A 7,578-nucleotide genomic window follows, 5' to 3' on the forward strand; every position below is an offset into this window, starting at 1 on the left:
GCAGCCTCCAGCTGTCGGGGAAACTCCTGCCCGCGCGCACGTGACCCGCGCCGGCCAACCAGCGGCCGCGCCGGAGACTTCAAACGCGGGGAGCGCGGCCCAGCACCCGCGGCGAGTTCGCGGCGCCGCCTCCCTCCTGCTCACCCGCTCGCCGCCCGGAGCGCTCAGGCCGTGGCTCGCACGCCCGGAGGGGCGCGGTGGCTGGCGCCCGCAGACACACGTGCGCCCAGCGCGGCGGGGACCGTCGTCCTTCATTGGGGGTAGCGACCCAGAGGCTCGGGAAAGGTTCGGTGCCCTGCTCTGACTTACATAATTCGAACGTGACGAAACCAGGGTCTGATCCTGTTTTAATTCCAGAGGCGTCCTCTTGGCCTCACGGGGCTCTGCAGTGGCTTGTTATAAAACGGACGTTCGTGAGCTTTCCTAAGACGAATGAGGTTGCTTGTGTCCTGGACACCACCTCCCCAGCCTCGTTACTTCAGCCTATCAGAGACACACCTCGCCTGTTAGACCCAAACAACCATCTCGCTGGTCCTTTAAGCTCTGCTCCCACCTCCCCAACCTAGCGGGTACCCCACAACCAGAGTTAGCGTGCCATCGCTCTGATCGAGAGGCGACCTTAGCGTGCCAAGTCAGGAGAGCTGCTCCTTTGAAGAAAGGGTAGATGAAATCCATCCTTTCGCGGAGCCCTGCCTTTACTGCCTTACTTGGGTGTGCTGATGGAGGCGGTGTAGCTTAGCGTTAGGCTTAACTAACTGAAGAGGACCCAGTTCAGGCACTGAGTACTTAACAGTTGATCTGTGTGACTCCTAGTTGGGATACACTATAAAGGGTGTTTAGAAAATCCAGCTGGACTAAAGCAGGATAAAGCAAATTTTCATCATAATACTCAGAGGGGGGTGGCAACTAAAAACTTAGGAGTTAATTATTTATGAAGTCCTTAGTATTTTGAACTATATTGTCCGTGGGTAATTTAAATAGGAAAGCAGCTAAAAACCGCAGCTAAGGGAGACTGCTGTATTGATGTATTACTTACCAAAAACATCAAAAGTTAATAACCGAAGGGGGAATGCTGACCTTTTATCATTGGGAATTAGAGATTAATTGGGGTAATTAAGAGGGAACCGGGCTACCAGATTCTGAGAGAAGAAACTTTTTTTTTTTTTTTTTGGTTCTTTTTTTCGGAGCTGGGGACCGAACCCAGGGCCTTGCGCTTCCTAGGTAAGCGCTCTACCACTGAGCTAAATCCCCAGCCCCCTGAGAGAAGAAACTTAAAATGAAGTATAGCAGAACGGGCAAGCATATGGCTCAGCGGTGGAGCACTTTTGAAAAATCATTTTAAAAAATTGTTTTATGTGGGGTCTGCTTGGTTGTTTAGTTTTTTTTTTGTTTTTGTTTTTGTTTTTTTGCAAAATAGACTTGATCTAGTTGAGTATAAAAGTTATATGTTAGGGCTGGAGAGATGGCTCAGCGGTTAAGAGCAACCTTCTACTCTTCCAGAGGTCCTGAGTTCAATTCCCAGCAACCACATGGTGGCTCACAACCATCTATAAAGAGATTCGATGCCCTCTTCTGGTGTGTCTGAAGACAGCTACAGTATATATATATATATATATATATATATATATATATATATATATATATAATGAATAAATCTTAAAAAAAGAGTTATATGTTAGAGGTTGCATTAATTTTCCAGGATAAAAGTAAATGTCAGAGGCTGAGTGGCTTGTGCAATGGAATTGTATTTTCCCGAGATACTGGAGACTCCAGGTAGAAGGTGAGGATGTCAGGGCTGCTTTCTTCCAAGGCTTGCAGATAGCCACCTATCTAGCTCCCACCTCCAAAGGGGCATCTCTGTGTGTGAGTGCTTTACCCTAATCTCTTTGTATCCCATCTGCCCGTGCCAGGCTCCCTGGATTAGGGCCTACACTAGTTTCCTCATTTTTAAATGATGTATACAGGCATTGGTGTTTTGACTCCATGTGTGACTGTGTGACAGTGTGGGGTCCCTGGAACTAGAGTTACAGACAGTTTTAACCCACCAGGTGGATTCTGAGAATTGAACCTCTGGAAAAGCACTCAGTGCTTTTAACCACTGAGTCATCTCTCCCAGTGCCAACAACCTCATTTTAATTACCTCTTTAGAGAGAAACAGGAAGAGGGGTGAAAGTGCAAAGCAGAGAAGCAGTCCTGTTGGGCCAGCCCTGGACTGGCCTGTTGCCTCTAGTGCATAGCCTACAGGAATATACCTGTCAATCAAAGAACCCGTGTTCAGCATCTCCACCTTCCTTCCTGTAGCTCCCCACAGGGTCCTAGTTGATATTAGTAACTGTCTCATGTTTCTTCGGTGTACTTGCTAGTTTTATGTCAACTTGACCCCAAGCTAGAGTCATCAGAGAGTAGGGAACCTCCGTTGAGGAAATGCCACCACGAGATCCAGCCAAAAGGCATTTTCTAAGTAATCAATGGGGAAAAAGCAGGCTAAGCAAGCCATAAGGAGCAAGCTGGTTGGCAGCACCCCTCCATGGCCTCTGCGTCAGCTCCTGCCTCCAGGTTCCTGCCCTGTGTCAGTTCTGGACTTTCTTCAATAATGAACAGCAATATGGAAGCATAAGCCAAATAAGCCCTCCCCTCCCCGTGCTTTTTGGTCCTGGTGTTTCATCCCAGCAATAGAAACCCTAAGTCACTTAGCCAGGCCGAGTTCTTTACCCGGCGAAGTTCTTGAAGAGTCTCTCTGCTCAAACGGTGTAGACATCATGTGAATGCTAAGGTCTCCACCAGCTTTAACTATTAGAAACTAAAGCAGTGAGAAGTGTTCTCAAGACCACCTTGCACTACAGACCACACCACCATCTTCACCCTCACAGCGCATCAGCAGCCCACGGTTACCACTGTCGCCAGGTTCAGTTTCCCCATTCAACAGGTCAAGTCCCATGTTTACCAGGTGGCCCCGTGGTGTAAAGAGTGCTAAATAGGGCTGGAGAGATGGCTCAGTGGTTAAGAGCACCGACTGCTCTTCCCAAGGTTCTGAGTTCAAATCCCAGCAACCACATGGTGGCTCACAACCATCTGAAACAAGTCTGATGCCCTCTTCTGGTGTGTCTGAAGATAGCAACAGTGTAATCATAATATATAATAAATAAATAAAATATTAAAAAAAAAAAGAGTGCTAAATATCCAAGGAATGATTTCATCTTTCCGTGCATTGGAACCACGACTGTGGTCTCACGGAAGCAAACGTCTTAGGACTCATAACCCCTAGTTAAGTAGTGTTCAGTATGGAGGCCACAGAAAACAAAATGTCTGCACGAAGATATGATGAGGAAGAGCCACATCCCCTCTCTCCCTTCCTCCCTGTCTGTGTGCACATGAGTGTTCTAGTCTGTGTGCACACAGGCATATGCAGGCCACCTATCAACATCAGGTGTCTTTCTCCATCACTCTCCACCTTCTTTTTGAGATCAAGTCTCCCGCTGGGCCTGGGGCTCTCTGATTCAGCTAGACTGGCTGGCCAGTGAACCCCGAGATCCTTTGTCTCTGCCTCTCCCGTGCTAGGGAAAAGGGCTCACACCTCTGCATCCTGCTTTTTCTGAGGGTCCTAAGAAGCTAAACTTGGGCCCTACGCTGTCACTAGAACTTTCTCCGTTGAGCAGTCTCCCCCACCCTTGCACTTGTATTCTGGTAACCAGAAGGGAGGTACCATCTTTTGACCTCTGATCCAAAAGACACATTGCATCTTGCAAAGACAGCATCACGGCAAGCATCCCAAGCATGGTGATTCACACCAATAATCCTGTCAGTCAGGAAGGACTGCTACTGAGAGTTACAGGCCAGCCTGGGCTGTAGAGGAGAGGCACATCACAATAAACAACTTAAGTGGAAGCATCATACTCTTTGAGGATGTTGTCCGATGCAACCAAGACTTCTCTTCAGAAGCATCGTACTGTTCTGCGGGGGCCGTTGCCTCGTAGAGATGGAGTATGTGGTGTGCTTAGTGAGTTCCGTGAGTGTGAGCAGAGTGATGGCCGAGTCCACGGACAGTGGTGCCAACAGGGGTGTTCTGTAACGCCTGTTTCACTGAAAACACCTTTCTTCCATTCCACAAGGAAATAGCCAATACAATAAAACTCAGCTGATTTCCTCATTCAAGGAAACATGCCACAGTCACTGTTGGTTTGTGCTGTCTCCTAGTTAGGTACTCAGCCGTGGTAATGTAGTCAGCGAAGCTGCGAGTTTAGCTTTAGTGCTGAGCGCATGCAAAGGCTCTGTTTCAGACTCTATGGCCACCCTGCAGGTGAGCTCACTGAGAAGGCACTAGGGTGGCTGGGGAACAGGCATGACATCCCTGTTCTCTTGTTACAAGCTCTTCCTTCACCCCATGCTCTTTGTGGATTAGTTTTATAGCCTGCTCTGCTGTCCCTTCTGAAATACCCATTCAATACCCGGTTCTCACCTTTTTACATCAGTCCTCCAGTCATCTCTGAGTACCTGTCATGTGGCTTAAAGATTAGAAATTACCCATGAATCAGCACGCACCCCGCACCCTGATGACCATGCCTTAAGCCAGATGATGTGGGCAGTTGAACTGCTAAACTTTCTCCTTAACAGAGTTTTTCTCCACTGCAGCCCCCAGAGCCACTTCTCATTAGGATCAGAGTCACACAGCCATCTACCTTGGTCATATATAGAACCATTTATAAACCAGGCCTAAGGTTTTCTCTTTTATCTATTGCATGAGATTCTTCATAAAGCTTCCAGTGTGGACAGAGGGGACACCTATTGTGCATTTGTCTCTCTCTTCCTGCTTATATCCAATATCCTACACCCCACTTCTATGGAATGCTTGTTGCTAGGCCTATACGTGTAGATTGTGGGCTTGGCCCATTTCAGAAGAAGAAACTCAATGTGGTCGCTTGGTATTATGCCATGGTTAGCCGATCCATCCCTACACGAAGTTAAGTATAAAGACAGCAGCATGCCCCAAAAGAGGCATAGGTTTGCTCCAAAGCCATGGAGGTCCACACTGTGACTTGTATACTGTGTTTTTTTGGTACAGAGAATATCTGCTTAGTGTGCTGCAGCTAGACTAGTTCATAGACATGGGTATTGGAATATTACATCTCGCCATTCTCACTGCACTTGTTTTGATATAGGGAGTGTGTGTGTGTGCGCGCGCTCACAGTTCCACCAGGCGCGTGAGCCACATGACATGGTACTGGGATTTGAACTCTGGTCCTCTGCAAGTACAGCAGGTGCTCTTAATTGCTAGGACGTCTGTCCAGCTTCGTCTCTGTATTATTTTTTTAAATAATAGCATTTCATGTATACCACTTCTTTTTTTTTAAAGATTTTTATTTATTTTATGTATGCGAGTACACTGTAGAGTGAGCACACTGTAGCTGTCTTCAGACACCAGAAGAAGGTTTCAGATCCCATTACAGATGGTTGCGAGCCACCATGTGGTTGCTGGGAATTGAACCCAGGACCTCTGGAAGAGCAGTCAGTGCTCTTAACCACTAAGCCATCTCCCCAGCCCCATGTATACCAGTTCTTATCAGAGCCATTTAAGTTGCTTTAAAAATGCCCTGTGGGTTAGATTTTTACATGCACTCTTATGGAATGTCCAAGACTGCAGAAGAGAAGCTGGTGGCAGTAGGAGTTGCTTGGCGTGTGTGCATTTCTAAAAGTGCAGCTAACTTACTTGTTCACAAAGAGTTTTAAGTTCACTGTCACTAAGAAGCAAACAGTCTCGAAATGAAAACTTCTTTACTGGCAAATGTATTTATACCTTGGTGTGTTCTTGCTCATACCTTGGTGTGTTCTTGCTCACCAGCCCTGTAGGTACTGATGGAGCGCAGGGCCAGCTCCGCGCATACCCCTCAGTCCAAAATGTTAACGACACTGCACTTGTTAACAAGCAGCATCTTAATGAACCCATTGCGAAGATTTTACCCCATCACTCACTTATTTCGTTTTTAGAATTATTTATTTTATGTATGTGAGTACATTATGTGTTCAGACACACCAGAAGGGGGCGTCAGACTCCATTACAGATGGTTGTGAGCCACCATGTGGTTGCTGGGAATTGAACTCAGGACCTCTGGAAGAGCAGTCAGTGCTCTTAACCTCTGAGCCATCTCTCCAGCCACACACACCCCCAGTCATTTATTATATTAGCTTATAAGCTTTCAGTGTGAAATACACTAGTTATACTTAGGACCTTTGGTAAGGTAAAATATATTTTAAATATCTTTCCATTCATATTTTTGACCTGGAAATTTCTGCTATGGCATCTGAAAAGTTAGAAGTACCTAAAAGTCTTTCTGCCAAAAACACCAAACCAGAACTAAACCAAACCAAGACAAACAAACAAACAACAGCACAAACACAGCCACCACCCTTCCAAATTTCTCAGCAGAAAAATATTTTTTCCTCAGACTTAATCGTGGAGAATGATATATAAGGGGGGATTTTCAATTTTTTGTCTTAAAATTTTCCATAAGAAAATGTTTGGAGGCCAAGTGTGGCGGCGGCGACACACGATTTTAATCCCAGCACTCAGAGGCAAAGGCAGGTGGATCTCTGCATTTGGGGCCAGCCTGGTCTACATAAGGGCCTCCAGGACAGACAGGACTGCAAACCCTGCCTCAGAAAAGAGAAAAGAGAATCACTGGACCAGCATCTGTGTATTTGTTTTTATAGTAATATAAATAACACTATCTGAAGAACGCATTTCATGAAAAGAGAGTAGAATCATAACCACACCATCAACGCAGAAAGAGCTGTTTGAGGGGAGGCGGGGCTGACCAGAGGGAGTAGAGAATGGGGAAGGGAAGCGGGCAGGGCTAAGAACAAAAGAAAACAGCATACATGGCCAAAATAAGGCTGTGCTTGCTTTAGTAACCCAGATTCTAAAATTCAAACCACATGCTTAACATGGCCCCTGCACAAGGGTGTATACAAATCTGTGAAGGAGTCCATATTTTTAATGTGACCACAGTACATTCTGAACAGGCAAGAAATGCCATAATGAAACTCATCATGATGATTGATTGATATATGCCAACAAAAACATTAAAATGTCCCTAAATAACACACTTTGTTAATATATCCTAGAAACAAACGCATCATAGAAAGATGTTCAATAGCATTCTGTATCGTGTGCACTTCCATAACTATTGCTGACATTTCTTAGAGTCTGTTTTGTTTGTCTGTTGTTGCTATGACTCCCACTTTTATTCTCACAGGCAATAATTCAGGGGTCCAACGTGCGCTTAACCTGAGCTGTGCTCTGTGTCAAGAAGACTCTCTTCTGGAAGAAGGCTGCAGCATCCTGAACTTGGAGAGGCCCAGGTTCAGGTCCAGGGAGGGATACACGCTGTACCCTAGTGCTGAAGGCCCTTTAGGCAGTGGTGTCAGCAGCTCAGGGGTGCGAGTGGGCTCTTTGGGTGAGCTTCGCCTCTTGGGAATTGGTCAGGTCTTTTACCTTTGTTGTTGTTGTTGTTGTTGTTTGTTTATTTTTGGTTTTGGGGTTTTTTTTGTTTGTTTGTAGTGTGTATGTGTGTGTATGTGTGT

At 46.1% G+C, this 7,578-nt stretch overlaps 1 pseudogene; it reads left to right on the plus strand.

The window, feature by feature from the left end:
* The first annotated feature begins 6,890 nt into the window (after window positions 1-6,890).
* LOC148004941 (U6 spliceosomal RNA) lies at window positions 6,891-6,990 on the plus strand (annotated as a pseudogene).
* Window positions 6,991-7,578: the final 588 nt, after the last annotated feature.

Source organism: Rattus norvegicus, chromosome 7, assembly GCF_021556685.1.
Source record: "Rattus norvegicus strain SHRSP/BbbUtx chromosome 7, alternate assembly SHRSP_T2T, whole genome shotgun sequence".
NCBI lineage: Eukaryota > Metazoa > Chordata > Mammalia > Rodentia > Muridae > Rattus > Rattus norvegicus.